Source organism: Somniosus microcephalus, chromosome 6 (genome assembly GCF_052327205.1).
Source record: "Somniosus microcephalus isolate GS21.2 chromosome 6, FLI_Smic_1.0, whole genome shotgun sequence".
Classification (NCBI taxonomy): domain Eukaryota; kingdom Metazoa; phylum Chordata; class Chondrichthyes; order Squaliformes; family Somniosidae; genus Somniosus; species Somniosus microcephalus.
The window spans coordinates 221,511,571-221,531,272 of record NC_140992.1 but is presented as its reverse complement, the minus strand read 5'-3'; the positions used below and the strand labels follow the sequence as shown (position 1 = coordinate 221,531,272).

The 19,702-nt window shown below is 44.1% G+C and overlaps 1 long non-coding RNA gene across 1 annotated transcript; it reads right to left on the bottom strand.

Annotated features, from left to right (window-relative positions):
* Window positions 1-498: 498 nt before the first annotated feature.
* LOC147116469 (uncharacterized) lies at window positions 499-1,276 on the bottom strand. Its single transcript, XR_015078813.1, has 2 exons — window positions 950-1,276; window positions 499-644 (listed from the first exon to the last, which is right to left on the bottom strand). It is a non-coding gene; the product is annotated as an uncharacterized LOC147116469 (long non-coding RNA).
* Between the last annotated feature and the right edge of the window lie 18,426 nt (window positions 1,277-19,702).

Sequence of the window (19,702 nt, the reverse complement as noted above, 5' to 3'; positions counted from 1 at the left end):
AGCTGGATAGACTTCTTTCATAGGACGCTACTGTGTGTTTCAGAACACTTGGTGGAAATCTTACCCAGAATAAACTGTTGTGATGTTCTCTTTTTAACTGAGAAAGGATGAAATAAGAAAGGTCATTCAGTTATGTTTATGGGACAGATTTTCCTGTTCCGGCACCTGCAGCTGGTGGATCATTAGTGCACAGTGAATACATGAAAATCAGGCTGGGAGAGCACATGCCTGTAAGGGAGTCCACACAAATGTCTACCTATTTAAGTAAAATACAGAAAATCGGATGGGTTCTGTTATGGGTGTGCACTCCTCCCCCTCCAATTTCCCAGTATTTGTTGCACCCAGACTATCCAGTAGTCCCAGGTACAGGAATAAAGGAATCTACCCCTATACAGTCCATACAACCTAGAAGACAACCAACCTAAGTAGATGACAGAACACTGTGAAATTTCTCTCCACTCTCAAAGATAATCAATCAAAACACCAGGATATCAATCCAACTTTGACCAGTTGTATTCGACAGATAACAGAAACAGAACTTTGCTGATCTCCAGCGCCTCCTCCTCTGCTGTAGTCAGCCTGGCTATGACTGGAGGGCCACTTCCGTTTCTCTGCCTCTCCCAGGTGTTCTGTGCTCTCTTCTCCTACAGAAAGGGAAACAAGAGACCTTTGAGTGAGAGCCATGGAATGAGTGGAACGGATGGATGGGCAACATCTGTACAGGGTGACTATGAGGGAGAGGCATGACAGTGCATTAAGATGAGGGTGCGTGTCAGTGGTGGATGGGGAGATGGGGATGTGAGTAGGTGCATAGACAGAGAGGAATGGGTGCACCTGCAAGGTAGGTTGGTGTGAGGAGTGATGTGCAGAAGTAGGCTTGGGAAAGCAGAGTGAGGGGGTTGGGGTGACACACACATTAGGATGTAGTTGAATGTGGCATTGCACTCACCTTCCCTGACTTCATGAGGTCATTAAATCTCTTCCTGCACTGTATCCAGGACCTTGCTACCACACTCCTGCTGCTCATTTCTGACACGATCTCCAGCCATGCCTTCTTGGTGTCCGAGGCTGGCTTCTTCCTCCCATCAGCAGGGAATAGGACCTCCCCATGGGCCATAGCTCATTGCAGAAGGAGTTCCAGGCATCACTAAATCTAGGGGCAGCTTTCTGACGTGGAAACTGCATCTTTTGTTCTGCAACAAAACCAATCTCTCGTCAAGCAAACAAATCTCTTTACAAACTAACCACTCTCTCTCCCACCAATGTCTCTCCAATCTCCACCAACCTACATCTGTCATCTTTGCATTGCTCCTTTAAATACCTGAGCTGAAATGGACCCATGCTTGACGTCATCACGCCCGCTCCCATTAATTGGTCGGGAAACCCAGATGTCAGATGTAAATACAGTGGCTTCATTAAAAAGGCCACTGCAAAAAGCTCCGCTTAAACTTTCAGGTTCCCCACGCGATCCAGGGCTCTCCCACTGCCAGTGCGTTGGAAAGGTAAAAATTTCGGCCCATGTGTCCCAGCAGCACAGGAATCATTTAGCTGTTCCATTAGCTATTTGATAATCTATGTTCATCTTTATCATTACCATTATTAATCTGATGTTTTTCCAAACTTAATCTCCTCCCATTTCCACTTTTAGCTTTTTTGTCCAGAAGGCAGTGATTTGCAGTGCCAAGAATGCCAAGTGCCCTCTAGTATTTTGCCAGTGGCTATCTTTCATGTGAAATTCTGGGCAGTAAGTGTTGATAGCCTGCTCAACCATGAGGAGCATCACAACAGAGCTCAATAGTGAGCAAAGGGCTAAGTACAGAATTAACAAGTGTCAAGAAAAACTTCAGATTGGATTGGGAAAAAACATCATTCCCCCCCCCCCACAGAACAGTAAATATGTTACATTAAACCCCAGCTAAAGTTTTTAATGATATCTCGATTGGTACTCTTAAAATGGAGAAGGGTGAATATTTAGCTAGGAACCATATTATGGGTTAGAAGGATAAATATGATGGCTTCTGAAGCACTGACATTGCAGGTGACTTAACGAGGAAGACATATAGTCAAAATTAATTAAAATATTATGTAAGGTTAGATAAATATTCTGGAGTTTTTTTTTGGTTGGAGCAGTTTCTAGGGAGAAATCTGCAAAGCCTTTCTCCAGGAAATTAAATGGGTTGGATAGATCGGCCATGGTTTGTGGAAAAAATGGGCTAAACCAACTCAGGCCATTATCTGATCCCTTACTTTTTGCATTCCCTTTTTTGGTATTTTCTAATAATTCAAAAAGATGGAAAAAAAGGCCATTCAGCCCATCTACACTACTGCCTTGCTTAGATCAGATCCAGCAACAGGATCCACACAAACTATTTCATCTTCCTCCTCCTTTAATGCCAAGCTTGGATTTCTTGACTGCCCTTTGAATCATAAACCTGCCCATTTCCTTTTTAAATGCATCAATAGAGTCTATGTAACTCTGCTAGGCCACAGTTAAATAAAGTTTTTATATCTGGATTACACAGACTTGAATGATCACCTTACATCTTCAGTTCTTATGGCTCTTTGACATTGTACAGAATTAAATGAGACTTAACCTAATATGTAATTTTTTGTTAAGGTGTGTCAAGATTTCATACAAAGCTTTTTTTTTATAGAAATGAAAAAGTGTGCAAAAATTCTAAACTTTATTCACTAGAGATAGAACTCTTGGAATAGTCTGGACATAGCTACAGGCATGGGCTTATTCACTACAAAATAAATAACATTTTAAAACAGCGGCCAGATAGTAGTGATGGAGCCAAAAAATTTCACAGCTCAAAACATCCCAAATGCTAATAAGTGAATTTTGGACAGAGTTGATATATAATCACAATCAGGGTGTGCCAAACAAGGAAAGGTTTACTCAAATCAGTCAGTAAGCATGATTTGTTCTCAGACCTCACCCTGTTACAATAAGAAAACTTCTGTGGGTTATCATTACTCAAACAGTAGCAGTAAAGCTGTTCTGATTATCATTATTTAAATCTCACATGACAAAAAAATGTAATGTTCTCAGGAGACTTAAATTTCATCATTATTCGGCTCCCCAAATGCTTGGCAGGTTCAGACTGAGTAGTGAGTAGCTGAGCTACCAGACCAGTAAGATCTGTTTGTCTGTGCTGAGTTAGCTGATCTTAGTGGGGTGCAGTACTGCAATTGGCTTCAGCTCCCCCAAGTTAAAGAGAAATAGGCTAGGACTTTCATTCTTGATGGATGTCCAGTACCCTTGCTAAAAGTGCATGTGTGGGTACTTTGGGTGAGGAAAAGATCATGCTCTGCTATCACGCACCCAAAAGTCAATAGCCAGCTGACAAACAATCTCAAGGCGCCTTGGTGAAGAATTGACATTTGGGTGAGGTACTTGAGCATAACTGTGTCACATGGAACTACAGGAAACTTTCTGGTATCCGGCATGGATGGGACCGATGTGTTGCCGGTTCATCAACAATTCCGGATAATAACCGAACGCTATAGTAAAAGATACGGAGCTCAGAGCTCCGTATAAAGCAACAAACCCTGTACAATCGGCACAAGTTGCAAGCGTCTCTGTAGCTTAGCAACAGCTTCAGCTACACCCTTGCACAGCAACAAATGGAGTAAAAAAGTAACTAAAAGTAAAAAAAGTTACCTGAAAAGACTCCTGAATTTTGCCGGTGGATAGAGCGTTCTGGTTATTTAGGGGCCGGTTAATCGAAAGTTTCCTGTATATCTCACCAGCAGTTCACACGCTCAGGAGAGGAGAGGAGATTTAGTTACTTACACAATAAATAAAAAACTCTATTTTGCTTTATTTTCTTAGACGTTTCAATTAAAAGAAAATGTTTTATAGTTGTTTCAGATCATAGTTTGAATTTTCCTTTACCCCATTCCAGCTCCCAGTGCTGCCTCCTACTACCATGTCTGATGTTTTAAGAGGTTTGGCCTAAGGTCCTCGCAGTGCTTGGCAGGTGAGTCGCCAATGTTTCTCTGTGATCTGATAGGAAGTGAACCTCTACAGGATGGCACTGTTCCAGTTTCATTCTCAGAAAAAGAGCGAACTTCTGCTGGTATATGGTGCTGCATCTCGTGGTCCAGAAAGAACTGCAAAACCTCACTCAACACAGGGAGGTGAGTTTGTCTGAGAGCTGAGACCCATATTTGAACTTGTAACTTATTGGTAAGGTCGAACATTTTTGATTACTGAATTTAGGCTATGCCTTTGATTTAAGGAGGCCCAGAATGAAGCCGACTAGGGATTGGATGCCTACTCCTCACAGAAGACAATCATACTCTGAAAAAAAAAATCCAAAGCAGACTGCTGTGACATATACACATCCGAAAAAATGCTTTTCCTTGACTAACACTGAATGCAAATTAAATCTATTGAAATCTAAAGAACCTTTCTTCATTAGCAGCTTTTTCCAGTAAAAAAGACACAGGGCAGGATAACAATTTAACTTTGGCACAAAACTCTTACTTCTCCGAGGCTCCAAGGCTGCAGTTTGTTTGTAGCTGAAACATCTTAGCTGACATTATAGCAAACAAGTTTTTTTAATGTCAAAAATTGGGCCTAAAATTCCATTAAAATTGCTGCCAATAGTGAGTGATCCCACCTTTATCAAAGTATCAGGTGACCCATGTAAGAGTATATTCATGGTTTGCTTGACTCCTGCTGGGCCATGTTGTCTAATTATGCAGTATGCTACTTAAGAGGTAAAACAGAAAATTATTCAGAACACCAGTTCAGTATTATGATAACCGCTGTGCAACCAGAATCACGACTCTTCACTTATATTTATGGTAACCAAACTGAAAAGAATGCAGTGTTGATCTGAAAGGATTCACCAAAATGTATGTGGTGGAAATTTAATAGCTTTAAATGCTTGCAAACATAAAGGCGACCAATAATTACTGCTTCACATAGGGATTAGCTCAGCAAGAGACCAATGAGTCATTCTAAATGACAAATTATAACCTTTTCAATTGCCTGTTACAATCTTAGATTAAAAAAAAAATGGTTTTCTGCAAAACACGAACCATTCTTTGTGACTTCTGATCTAATATAAATTTGCTGACTTCTATTGGGATTTTATGTTATTGATTAGTGCCTCATAATAATGGCAACCGAGTTTGTGTGTCAATCCTGGGTGAATCTTCCAATGCCTTGTCTGAATCCCATCATTCACATATGTTGGCATATAAAATGTTAACAACTCTCTATTTTCTATTGTAGTCATACATTTTTAGATAATCAAATGATAGGTAGGGTAGGTAACTATAGTTTTGCCAGTTCTGATGCTGGATTTGCAGCAAAGTGCATTTGCTGACCCTCATCAACCATTGGGTACTGCTCATCTATTATCTCTATATAACCTTGCCACTTTCAATCATTCAGTCATACATTTCTGAAGTCACAATTGATCTGGCACCATATTAGTATTTTTTTTAAATGACAATACAAATAAACCTGAATACCTTGTTCATCTTTCCTAGTTGAAGCAATCCATAGACAAGTATGGGCAGGAATAAGCCTTATTTTCCTCTCAGGTAAATGGATAATAAACATGACCTAGAAATAAGGGACTACACCAAAATCAGTCCAAGCTATAAAGAGAGTGCTCATATATTTCTACAATCCTTTTAACAAATATCCTAGTAAGAAACACAAGGGTTTTGTAACATTCATTATACTTAAAAATGTATTCTAATACTCCATTTACACTCAGGGAAATAAATGGATGGCAGAGTCACAAGGCAGTAATTCATTGGATCAGTTATAATTACATCATAATTATATTGTAATTATAAGAGCAAAGTTCATTGGTTTATGAATTTCAGCAGAAGCCTAAGCTTGCTGTCAGTGACTTGTTACTGCCTATAATATACAGAATGAACAATAATTTTTTATTTTGCTAAATTTGCATTTGGTGGATTTTTCTGTCATGTATCAGGCAAAATAATCGTAATGGAAAAGGGTGGTACGGGTGAACTAGTGAAAGGATCCTGAAGGTATATGTCATTTGCTGACTGGTATGATATTATTTCATGCTTTTTCCACCAGTGCATTATCAGAAAATAAATTATCGATTATACAATGTATTTGGTCTGACACTGCCTGCTGTGCACTTCAGCAGATCTCTCAATCATTCACAATTTCATGTCAGTCCTACAATAGTAAAAAAAATTAGGATCAGATGCAGAGAGAGTCGCTCCTATCTGAATTTCTGGTCTTGTGCATATCATTTATTTACCATACATTCCTCTGTAACCAACTTTTCTTTCTGCTTCCTATTCATGGAGAGGTGCCTGATGTCAGACACATCCACAACGTGACTGCAGCTGAGACTCAACACCCAGAGAAATCCACATTCTTAATATCCTAATAGGAATTTTGCTTAAAAGAAAAGGAAGGTTGGGATGGGAATAGGGCCATTAAGGGATAGACAGGATAATACCACAGATAGAGAGATGGCAGAAATATTAAATAATTATTTTGCTTCAGTATTTACCAGGGAGATAGAATAGGTGGACATGACATTGGATGATGAGATTAATAATGAGATAAGTGCATTTAAAATAAAAAGAGGGGATTGATGTAAAAAGACTACTGAGCACTTGGTTTGAGTATAAAACAAGGCTTTAATCAACTGTTTCACAACCATGAGATTCTAGTTACATCACTAGTTCCTGGTTACAAAAACGTCCCGAGCAAGCTGGGCCCACGCCCGAGTATTTATACTCCTTCGACAGCGCCACCAGCTGGCCGCCCAGTGTTACTTCATGAGTCTTTTCTTCATGAATGATAAGATTCATGACAGGGATATATTAAATAAACTAATCAAACTCAAAGAGGATAAAACCCCTGGTCTGGATGGATTGCATCCCCGCATTTAAAAAAAATCTAGCTAAGAGATAGCAGAGGCATTACTACATACAGGAAACTTTGGTTTATCCGGAGGTTGTATGTCCGGAAACCTTGATCTAACGGCAGAAATCAGCAGCCGTTTTGTTAGGTTTTTTTTCTTTTTTTTTCTTCTCCTAGCATTTTTTTAAACAGTCAGTCTCTGGAAAGCCTCTCTGAAGCTGTTGCTAAGCTACAGAGACGCTTCCAAGGTACGGGCTGACTGTTTACAAGCTGCTGCTAAGCAACAGTGTTTGTTGTCAGATACGGAGATGAAAACCTCCGTATCCTTCAACATTAGCGCTGGTCTGTCCGGAAGTTTTCATAGATCGGCAGCAGCTCGGTCCCATCGGTGCCGGATATCGTGAAGTTTCCTGTATATTTAATAATTCGTTAGAACAAGGTGTAGTGCCAGAGGACTGGTGGATAGCTAACGCAATACCTATATTTAAGAAGGGAGATAGAACATGTCCAGGGAATTTTAGACCAGTTAGCTTAACACCGGTGGTAGGAAAAATAATGGAATCCCTATTAAAGGAGAAAATAGAACATCTAGAAACCAAAAATATAATAATGAATAGTCAGTATGAATTTCAAAAGGGAAAGCTTTGCTTGACCAACCATATTGAATTTTTTGAAGAGGTAACAGAGAGAATAGACAATGGTAATGTAGTCGATGTAATTTATCTGTATTTTCAAAAGGCCTTCGATAAGGTACCCCATAATAGACTGATGAACAAGGTCAGAGAATGTGGAGTCAGGGGATAAGTAGCAGAATGGATTGCTGGCTGGCTTCAGGGCAGAAAGCAGAGAGTAGGAGTAAAGGGGAGCTATTCACAGTGTCAGAAGGTGGGTAGTGGTGTTCCACAAGGATCAGTGCTGGGACCACTGCTGTTCACCATTTACATTAATGATTTAGACTTTGGAATCAAAAACACAATTTCTAAATTTGTGGATGATACCAAATTGGGGGGGATAGTCAATACATAAGAACATAAGAACATAAGAAATAGGAGCAGGAGTAGGCCAATCGGCCCCTCGAGCCTGCTCCGCCATTCAATAAGATCATGGCTGATCTGATCCTAACCGCCAATCTACTATCACAGAACCATCTCCTGAATCTAACAGAATTAGACACACGAAATAGGAGCAGGATCAGGCTACACGGCCCCTGGGCCCGCTCCGCTACCCACAGGGCCATGACCGATCTGAACCTAGACTCATGTCCAAATTCCTGGCCGCTCCCCGTAACCCTTAATTCCCTTTACTTCTAGGAAACTGTCTATTTCTGTTTTAAATTTATGTAATGATGTAGCTTCTACAGCTTTTTGGGGCAGCATATTCCATGGACCTACCACCCTCTGAGTGAAGTAGTTCCTCCTCATCTCAGTTTTGAAAGAGCAGCCCCTTATTCTAAGACTATGCCCCCTAGTTCTAGTTTCACCCATCATCGGGAACATCCTCCCCGCATCCACCCGATCCAACTCCTTCACAATCTTATATGTTTCAATAAGATCGCCTCTCATTCTTCTGAACTCCAATGAGTAGTCCCAATCTACTCAACCTCTCCTCATATGTCCATCCCCTCATCCCCGGGATTAACCGAGTGAACCTTCTTTGTACTGACTCGAGAGCAAGTATGTCTTTTCTTAAGTATGGACACCAAAACTGTATGCAGTATTCCAGGTGCGGTCTCACCAATACCTTGTACAACTGAAGCAATACCTCCCTATTTTTATATTCTATCCCCCTAGCAATGAAAGCCAACATTCCATTGGCCTTCTTAATCACTTGCTGCACCTGTATACTAACCTTTGGAGTTTCGTGCACCAGGACCCCCAGATCCCTTTGTACTTCAGTACTTTCCAGTTTCTTGCCATTAAGATAATAACTTGCTCTATGATTTTTCCTGCCAAAGTGCATAACCTCACACTTTCCAGTATTGTATTCCATCTGCCAAATCTCTGCCCACTTACTTAGCCTGTCTATGTCCCCTTGCAGGTTTTTTATGTCCTCCTCACTCACTACTTTCCCCCCCATCTTAGTATCATCTGCAAACTTTGATATGTTACACTCGGTCCCCTCCTCCAAATCATTAATATAGATTGTAAAGAGTTGGGGACCCAGCACTGACCCCTGCGGAACACCACTAGTTACTGATTGCCAGTCTTAGAATGAACCATTTATCCCAACTCTCTGCCTTCTGTTAGACAACCAATCCTCTATCCATGCCAGAATATTACCCCCAATCCCGTGATTTTTTATCTTAAGCAATAATCTTTTGTGTGGCACCTTGTCAAATGCCTTTTGGAAGTCTAAATACACTACGTCCACTGGTTCCCCTTTATCCACCCTATATGTTACTTCCTCAAAGAACTCCAGCAAATTTGTCAAACATGACTTCCCCTTCATAAAACCATGCTGACTTTGTCCTATTAAATTATGATTATCCAAATGTCCTGTTACTGTCTCCTTAATAATGGACTCCAAAATTTTACCTACCACAGATGTTAGGCTAACCGGTCTATAGTTTCCAGCCTTCTGTCTACTGCCCTTTTTAAGTAAGGGTGTTACATTAGCAGTTTTCCAGTCTACCGGGAGCTTTGCCGAGTCCAGGGAGTTTTGGAAAATTATTACCAATGCATCCACAATCCCTACCGCCACTTCCCTCAAGACCCTAGGATGTAAGCCATCCGGTCCAGGTGATTTATCTGCCTTGAGTCCCATTATTTTACCGAGTACCACTTCCTTAGTGCTTTTGATCGTGTTTAGCTCCTCCCCCCCTATAGCCCCCTGTTTGTCCAGTGTTGGGATATTCTTAGTGTCCTCTACTGTAAAGACTGATACAAAATATTCATTCAGTGTTTTTGCCATCTCCATATTTCCCACCATTAATTTCCTGGTCTCATCCTCTAAGGGACCAACATTTACTTTAGCCACCCTTTTTCTTTTTATATAACTGTAAAAACTCTTACTATCTGTTTTTATATTTGTTGCTAATTTACTTTCATAATCTATCTTCCCTTTCTTAATTAATCTTTTTGTTATTTTTTGCTGTTTTTAAAGTTTTCCCAATCCTCTATCCTCCCACTAGATTTGGCTACCTTATATGCCCTTGTTTTTAGTTGAATACTATCCTTAATTTCTTTACTTAGCCATGGATGGCTGTCTTTTCTTTTACACCCTTTTCTTCTCAGTGGAATATATATTTTTTGGAAGTTGTAAAATAACTCCTTAAATGTACACCACTGATCATGTATCGTCTTACCCTTTAATCTATTTTCCCAATCCACTCTACTCAATTCCGCTCTCATACCTTCATAGTCTCCTTTATTCAAGCTTAGCACGCCTGTTTGAGATCCAACCTTCTCACTCTCTAATTGAATATGGAATTCAACCATGTTATGGTCACTCATTCCAAGGGGATCCTTTACTAGGACATTTTTAATTAATCCTGTCTCATTACACAGGACCAGATCTAAGGTTGCTTGCCCCCTGGTCGGTTCAGTTACATACTGCTCAAGAAACCCATCCCTAATACACTCAATGAACTCATCCTCAAGACAGCCCTGCCCAATTTGATTTGTCCAATTAATATGATAGTTAAAATCCCCCATAATTATAGATGTTCCCTTATTACAAGCCTCAACTATTTCCTGATTGATACTCCGTCCAACAGAGTTGCAACTGTTCGGAGGCCTATAGACTACGCCCACTAGTGTTTTTTTCCCCTTATTATGCCTTATCTCCACCCAAACTGTTTCATTATCCTGATCTTTTGACCCAATATCATTTCTCTGTATTACAGTGATTCCTTCCTTTATTAACATAGCCACCCCACCTCCCCTTCCTTCCTGCCTGTCCTTCCTGATCGTTAAATAACCTGGTATGTTTAATTCCCAGGCATTGTCACCCTGCAGCCATGTTTCTGTAATGGCCACAAGATCATACCCATATGTAGTTATTTGTGCCATTAACTCGTCTATTTTGTTACGAATGCTACGTGCATTCAGATAGAGAACTTCCAAATATGTTTTGTGACACTTAGTTCCTGCTTTTGCCCTTTTTATTACTTTACCTTTTACTCCATACCTTCTGCCCCTTCCTGACACGCTCTGGTTTTTAATTTCCCCACTGCTACCTAAGTCTATGACCTTCTCTGTTGTCATTTTTATTATTTGCTCTCTAGGAACCTCCCCCCCACTAGTTAGTTTAAAGCCCTCTCTACAGCCCTAGTTATATGATCCGCCAGGATTCTAGCCCCAGCACTGGCCAAGTGAAGCCCGTCCCAATGGAACAGCTCCCTCCTGCCCCAGTACTGGTGCCAGTGTCCCAGGAAGCAAAACCCATTTCTCCCACACCAGTCTTTGAGCCATGCATTTAACTCTCTAATTTTATTTGTCCTAGCCAAATTCGCTCGTGGCTCAGGTAATAATCCAGAGATTATTACACTTGAGGTTCTATCTTTTAATTTGACCCCTAGCTGCTCATACTCCTTTAACAGAACCGGCTTCCTAGTCCTATCTATGTCGTTTGTACCAACATGGACCACGACAACTGGATCCACCCCCTCCCACTGCACGTTTCTTTCCAGCCCAGAGGAGATGTCCTTAACCCTGGCACCGGGTAGGCAACACAGCCTATGGGACTCTCGCTCTCGGCTGCAGAGAACTCTATCTATCCCCCTAATAATACTATCCCCTACACTACAACATTTCTATTTACTCCCCCCTCTTGAATGGCCCCCCGTTCCACGGTGCTGTGGCCAGGTTGCTCATCCTCCCTGCAGTCCCTGCTCCTGTCCCCACAGGGAGTAAGAACCTCAAACCTGTTGGGCAAGAGCAAGGGCTGCGGCTCCTCCAACACTACCTCCTGGATCCCCGTACCTGCCTCACTCTTAGTCACACCGTCCTGTCCCTGACCATGGGCTACATCTGAATTAATTAACTTCATAGGTGTGACCATCTCCTGAAACACAGAGTCCAGGAACTTCTCCCCCTACCTGATGTGTCGCAGTGTCTGAAGCTCAGACTCCAGCTCATCAACACAGAGCTGGAGTTCCTGTAGCAGCAGACACTTGTCACAGATGTAATCACCGTGAGCCTCAATGGGGTTCACCGGCTCCCACATGTCGCAACAGTAACACATCACCTGCTCCATTCTATGTAATTAATTACATTTTTTATTGTTAGTTATGGACACCCTCTGCCTGATTATAGATGCTAGTATCCCCTTTAATTCATTGGATTTAAATTAAATCAATCCCTCTAATTACACCAGTTAAATGGTTCACCAACAGTCACTCTGCACCAGAAAAGCCTTATTAACTGCAACCCACAGAGTTAAAGTTTGAAAAGAGCACCTAACACCCGACTTACCCTAACACCCCACTTACCCAAACTCACAGCACTCTCTGCTGACCTCGCACTCAGTGCTTGCTCGCACTAGCAATGGTCTTTTTATACTGTTTGTTTGTTTACAGCCAAATGAGTCACCCCTGCTGATTGGTTAGAAAACTGGGCCTAGAAATTCAGTATAGCCACTTTTGGGGCGGTAAAGTCGGGCGGCCACTAAAGTTTGCGCCCGGCGCAAAGTCGAGCCCCCTTCACCGATATTCAGTTGCATCGCCCTAAGAGGTTGCTGCTGCGCTAAATCAGGCGATGCACGACTATCATTAGGCGCTAAGCCGGCAGCCCGGGGCGCTAACACCGGAAGTTGGGCGCAGGGCAGGTGCGGCGAGCTGCTGATTGCCGGCAGACACTCTGGCTCCGGTGAGCTCTTAAAGGGGGAGGGTGGATTTGTTTTTTTGACAGGCCGAGACTAGTGTATTTGTATTTTTGGGGAGGGCTTCTCTCCATCACTTTGTCGTTGTTCCTCCTCCTCCTCCTCCTCCTCCTCCCAAAGAAGGAGTGTTGCAAAACGGCTGCCTTTTCTACTGCAGGAGTGCCCTTTAATTTGCGCTCCCCACGGCCCGCCTCGGCTGTGTACCGTTCCACTTCACAGTCGTTCGGGCTGCCAGGCGCACAATGGGGCGGCGCGAGTGAAGTTCCGGTTCCGGGCGCACAAAGAGCGTTGCACGACGAAATGATGTCATGATCTGCGCGCGCAGATGAGCGCGCGCAATGACTTTGCGCCGGCGCTAAATGTCTACTGAAGTTGGGGCGAGGCGCAGATCGCGCTGCGCCCGGGTGCTAAGCGCCTAGCGCTCGAGACCTACTCCTCCTAAGGCGCTAACGGCTGGCGCAGCCAACTGAATTTCTAGGCCCTGGTTTTCACTGCCTGCTGTGCCAATTTACTCCTACTGCAGTGTAACCTTGTTTTACTCTTCTTAAACCAACAGAATCCCAAATACTTAACTTTTCCCCTTTACTTAAACTGCTTAAGTAATCTTATCAAGAATGATTTAAAGAGAAATAACAATTAAAGAACTCTCACACTTACCCAAACTCACAGCACTCTCTGCTGACCTCGCACTCAGTGCTTGCTCGCACTAGCAATGGTCTTTTTATACTGTTTGTTTGTTTTCAGCCAAATGAGTCACCCCTGCAGATTGGTTAGAAAACTGGTCTTCACTGCCTGCTGTGCCAATTTACTGAGGAGGACTGCAACAAATTACAGGAGGACATTAACAAATTTGCAGAATGGGCATATAATTGGCAAATGAAGTTCAACACAGGTAAATGTGAGGTATTACATTTTGGTAGGAAGAATAGGGACTTGGAGGGTGCGAGTCTAGGTGGGGTAGATGAACAAAGGGATCTTGGAGTACAAATACACAAATCACTAAAAGTTGTGACACAGGCTAGCAAGGCTATAAAAAAAGTAAACCAAGCACTAGGGTTTATTTCTAGAATTGAAAAGTAGGGAAGTTATGCTAAACCTGTATCGAACCTTGGTTAGACCACACTTAGAGTACTGCATACAGTTCTGATTGCCATATTATAAAAAGGATATAGAGGCACTAGAGAGGGTGCAGAGAAGATTTATAAAGATGATACCAGAAATGCGAGGGTATACATATTGGGAAAGGATGAACAGGATGGGTATCTTTTCACTTGGAAAAAGAAGGCTGAGGGGTGACCTAATAGAGGTCTTTAAAATTATTAAAAATTTTGAAAGAGTGGATACAGAGAGAATGTTTCCACTTGTGGGGAAGAGCATAACTAGAGGCCATCAATATAAGATAGTCACCAAGAAATCCAATAGGGAATTCAGAAGAAACTTCTTTACCCAGAGAGTGGTGAGAATGTGGAACTTGCTACCACAGGGAGTGGTTAAAGTGAATAGTATAGATGCATTTAAGGGGAGGCTAGACAAGCATATGAGGGAGAAGGGAATAGAGGGTTATACTGATAGATTTAGATGAGGAAAGATGGGAGGAGGCTCGTGTGGAGCATAAACTCCGGCATGGACTGGTTGGGCTGGATGGCCTGTTTCTGTGGCCTGTTTCTGTGCCGTATATCCTATGTAATCCTATGTACCTCAGAACCTCTGAATCTGAATACAAAAGCAAAATACTGCAGATGCTGGAAATCTGAAATAAAAACAGTAAATACTGGAAATGCTCAGCAGGTCAGGCAGCATCTGTGGAGAGAGAAACAGAGTTAACGTTTCAGGTTGATGCTGTTAACTCTGATTCTCTCTCCACAGATGCTGCCTGACCTGCTGAGCCTTTTCAGCATTTCCTGTTTTTACCTCTGAATCTAAACTTGTGTACAAATAGACACAAGTTGGTTGGCTCTCAGGCTTGACATTAGATAGCCCCCAAGAGCAAATGGAATTGAGACCAATAGAAATCTACATTCTGGTTCTCCTCAATTCATTTTCACTTTGATTTAAATGCAAATATTAATTGCCCGGACAAGGATTCCTACTGAACTGCAGCCTCAGCCACCCAGTTCCAATCACATTTGAATGTGCCTAGTGTCAGCATTATGCCCTGAGCAGACTTGTGCGGACTGGCCTCACTTCAAAAAGTAGTACCCTGACATTTAAAACATTTCACTACAGGTACTTCATGCATTTCTTTGCTTGTTTACACACACATTAACACTGGGGCTATTCATGTTTGTTGAACATGTTTTGCACATGTGTACTGCTTTCACAAACTCCAAAATCTTTAGTAAACAATTTAATACATCAAATAATTTTGACTAAACCCATTATGATAAGTTCATGATCTCAGCTGCGCTGCATCGGGGAAAAATGGAAGCAAGGCACCATTGCAAGGTAAAGTGGGAATATTAGTTAGGATCAATCAGGTGGTTCTTCCCAGTCTCCTAAGAAATCAATCAAGGATAACAACGGGAAAGGCCTGGGGATCAGCTGGAAGTGCGCAGTAGACAGAGACCTAAAACTGGGTGAAAAAAATAGATTAAATTGCCAATTATGTTTAAGCAACATTCTCCATTATAAATGTTCAGTTTCCCCTTCTTGGGAAAACATCCTCCTTTCAAAATAATTATACTGTTGCTTTCAAAAAAAAAGAACTCCACCACTAATACATACAGTATTTGCAATGTCTTCCTTGTTATCCTTAACCCTTTTGCAACTGTTGACAACTGAGTTAGCCATCACTCCACAAAACTGTTTTCACTATTTGAGCAATAAATTCGGATTATCACATTTGTACTTTAGGCTAAGCAGGAGTCAGCCTGTCACGATGAATGAAAACATTGAGAGCTATAAAAAATATCTGCTACAGCTGCATATTGCAAAGGTGGCTGGGAAGCACATACTGGTTTCAAATCAACCACTGTTTATATTATTGCTATCACTGCACTTTCAAGCCAAGTCTGAAGTAGTTTTAAAAGCAGTTTCATTCCCATTTTCAGTATTGCACATTACACCGACAACCTTATACTGTCATGTGTTCAATACCACTTTCATTCCGGTATAACGCTGCACGTATAAAAAGAGCATGGATAGCATCACTAATATAGCAACTCAAAAGTAAGAACGCAACCATAAATAGCAATTTTGGAAGCTGAAAAACAGAAACCTTCAGAAACTCCAACATTGCCTTTGTATACATGGCTCAATTAAATGATGATGAACATTGAAGAACTTGGTCTGAAGGATAAACAGAAGTGTTGCCCCTAATGTGGGCCCCTTTAAAAGTACTTGACTGTGTAGGCAATCATTTCAGGTTTCAATATGGGTAATAAAACAAAAGTCCACATAAATCTGTTCAGGCTTATAATATAAAAAGTAGTGACCCCAGTAAAGTACTTAATCAGTGCTCTGTACGAGACTTATTTTCCTAGCCATCCACAAACTTCAAGATAGGGGATAACACAGGATTGCAGATGAAATCAATGCAAAGTTGCTGGGCCTATCTGAGTCAGGCAATCTTGATAGCTATTCTGTGTGTATGTGGTTAAATTGTAATCTTAAAGAATGGGTTAAATATAATTTCCAAAGGTTTCATTTGGGTATACTTTAAAATGGCATTTCAAACCCTCCCGTTTAATTATTCATCAAATACATTCCTCAATATAAATTCAAGTACATTTAGAAACATAATTATTTCCATCTCATCAATGGGATATACAAATGAAAAAAAAGAGAAAAAGGGTTGGAAATTTACTGGGGCGGGTTGCTTAGACGGGGGGTGTGGAGTTTTGGACGGGAAACCCGGGAAGTCTGGGTTTCCCCGCGTGCTGTGGAGATTTAACTCCACACAATGTGACTTGTGATCCTGACAGGTTCCCCGCCCGGAAGTCAGCCTGATTGACAGGCTTGGCTTCCAGTTGGGCGGGGAGCACTCCAGCAGAGACCACAGGACCAGGTAGTCCGATATCCGACCCGAGGAGGGGGTGTCCGATCCGGGGTGGGGGTGGGGGTGGAGGAGCTTGGGGGGCTGGGAGGGAGCACTCCTGCTTCTCCTGGCCCACAAGAAGTGCTTCCCGAGATTGTCCACGTCTCGCTGCAGCTGCTGGGTTTCCCAAGGCCCAGGAAACCCAGCCAGCCACAGTAAAACCTGCAAAGCCTCATTTACATATTTAAAATGCCAACCCGCCTCCTGGGAGTGGGTTGGCTGCCCGCCCCTTGTGCAGCCTCAGTAAAACCTGGATGTTGGCAGGTTAGAGCCAGCTTCACGTCATGCTTGGAATTTTTGCCCATTTAACCCCTCCACCCGAACCCACTCCCACCCGCTCACCCATGTTAAAAATCCCCCCAAAGAGTCCCATGCGTGAAAGGTGAGGAGCTGCCTTTGTGACCCAGAGGAGTTATCCATTTAAATTCATAAGAACATAAGAACATAAGAAATAGGAGCAGGAGTAGGCCAATCGGCCCCTCGAGCCTGCTCCGCCATTCAATAAGATCATGGCTGATCTCATCCTAACCGCCAATCTACTATCACAGAACCATCTCCTGAATCTAACAGAATCAGACACACGAAATAGGAGCAGGATCAGGCAACACGGCCCCTGGGCCCGCTCCGCTACCCACAGGGCCATGACCGATCCGAACCTAGACTCATGTCCAAATTCCTGCCCGCTCCCCATAACCCTTTATTCCCTTTACTTCTAGGAAACTGTCTATTTCTGTTTTAAATTTATGTAACGATGTAGCTTCTACAGCTTTTTGGGGCAGCATATTCCATGGACCTACCACCCTCTGAGTGAAGTAGTTCCTCCTCATCTCAGTTTTGAAAGAGCAGCCCCTTATTCTAAGACTATGCCCCCTAGTTCTAGTTTCACCCATCATCGGGAACATCCTCCTCGCATCCACCCGATCCAACCCCTTCACAATCTTATATGTTTCAACTAGCTGAAGTGCCCGGCGGTGCCGAGGCTTTTTCAAGGGCATGTTGTTGTTGGAAGAGAGAGAGAGAGCGACTGGGGGGAAGAGAGAGAGCGACTGGGGGGAAGAGAGAGAGCGACTGGGGGGAAGAGAGGGAGGGGAGGGGTGGGGGGAAGAGAGGGAGGGGAGGGGAGGGGGGAGGGAGGGGAGGGGGAGGGGAAGGGAGGGCGGGGGGGAGGGGGAGGGGGAGGGTGGGGAAGGGAGGGAGGGGGACGGTGGGGAAGGGAGGGCGGGGGGAGGGGAGGGGGGAGGGGAGGGGGGAAGGAAGGGAGGGAGGGGGGAAGGGAGGGCAGGGGAGGGGGGGAAGGGAGGGCAGGGGAGGGGAAGGGAGGGCGGGGGGGCGGGGAAGGGAGGGCGGGGGGGAGGGAGGGAGGAGGGGAGGGAGGGGCGCGGGGGGGAGGAAGGGAGGGAGGGGGGAGGGAGGGCGGGGGGGGAAGAGCGGGGGAGGGGAGGGGGGGATGGAGGGCGGGGGGGGAGGGAGAACGGCGGGCGCCCCCCCCCGAGGGTCGCGGCCCCCGAGGGTCGCCCCCCCCCCTCGGAGGTGAAGACCGCCGATTGCGCGCGCAGCAGGAGCTGAGACGCGGCGTCTCTCTCGGCCGGCGGGCCCGGTTGCCAGGGCAACCGTGACGCTGACCAAGCCAGAGAGAGAGACGCCGCTTCTCAGCTGCTCCTGCTGCGCGCGCGGCCCCCCCCCGAGGGTCGCGGCCCCCCCCCGAGGGTCGTGCCCCCCCTGAGGGTCGCGGCCCCCCCCCCCCCCCCCCGAGGGTCGCGGCCGCCCCCCCTCCCCCCGAGGTGAAGACCGCCGATTGCGGCTGTGTGAGACGTCCGGCGGGCCCGGTTGCCAGGGTAACGCTGGACGCTCAGCAAGCCCCGGCAGAGAGAGACGTCTCAGCTCCTGCTGCGCGCGCACCCTAGCGGCGCTGGGCTGAGGCTCGGCCCTCCAGCCTTCGAGTGGGGCCGGGAGGTGCCTAGCTCGGGCGTGGGTGCGGAGGAGACGCCGAGGCTTCTAGGCCTACCTGGAAAAACGGGTAAAGGTAGGAAAATTAATGAGATTAGATAAGTTAATTACTTTCTAAATCATTTTTTAAAAAAACAATATGTGTTTTAAAAGCAACGTTTTTTTTTAAGACGCAGAAAGCGGGAAAAAGAAAGGAAAAGTTTGGAATCAAGATGGCGGCGACTCACCTCAGTTCAGAACGATAAAGCCCGGCCACACGCGCACCGATTGGCCTGGCGGCACACGCCAGCAACCCGGCGTATGATTGGTCGAGCTCGAGGTCACTCTGTCGCTAATGAGCGGATAATGAGATGCTAATGAGCGGAATGTTGAAGGTTTTTGGGATACCGCAGGCGCAATTTTAGCCCGGCCGAAACGTAAATACGCTTAAAACCGTCTCGGAAGCGTAAGCTTTCTTTGGAGGTAACGCGCGCGTAGGTACGCCCTGTAACTTTCGAGTGCATACCCATAAGCACACGCGATGACAGACAGATAGACAGATAGAGAGATAGAAAGGCAGAATGACAGAAGTACCAATTTATATATATAGATAAGATCGCCTCTCATTCTTCTGAACTCCAATGAGTAGAGTCCCAATCTACTCAACCTCTCCTCGTATGTCCATCCCCTCATCCCCGGGTTTAACCGAGTGAACCTTCTTTGTACTGACTCGAGAGCAAGTATATCTTTTCTTAAGTATGGACACCAAAACTGTATGCAGTATTCCAGGTGCGGTCTCACCAATACCCTGTACAACTGAAGCAATACCTCCCTATTTTTATATTCTATCCCTCTAGCAATGAAAGCCAACATTCCCTTGGCCTTCTTAATCACTTGCTGCACCTGCATACTAACCTTTTGAGTTTCGTGCACCAGGACCCCCAGATCCCTTTGTACTTCAGTACTTTCCAGTTTCTTGCCATTAAGATAATAACTTGCTCTACGATTTTTCCTGCCAAAGTGCATAACCTCACACT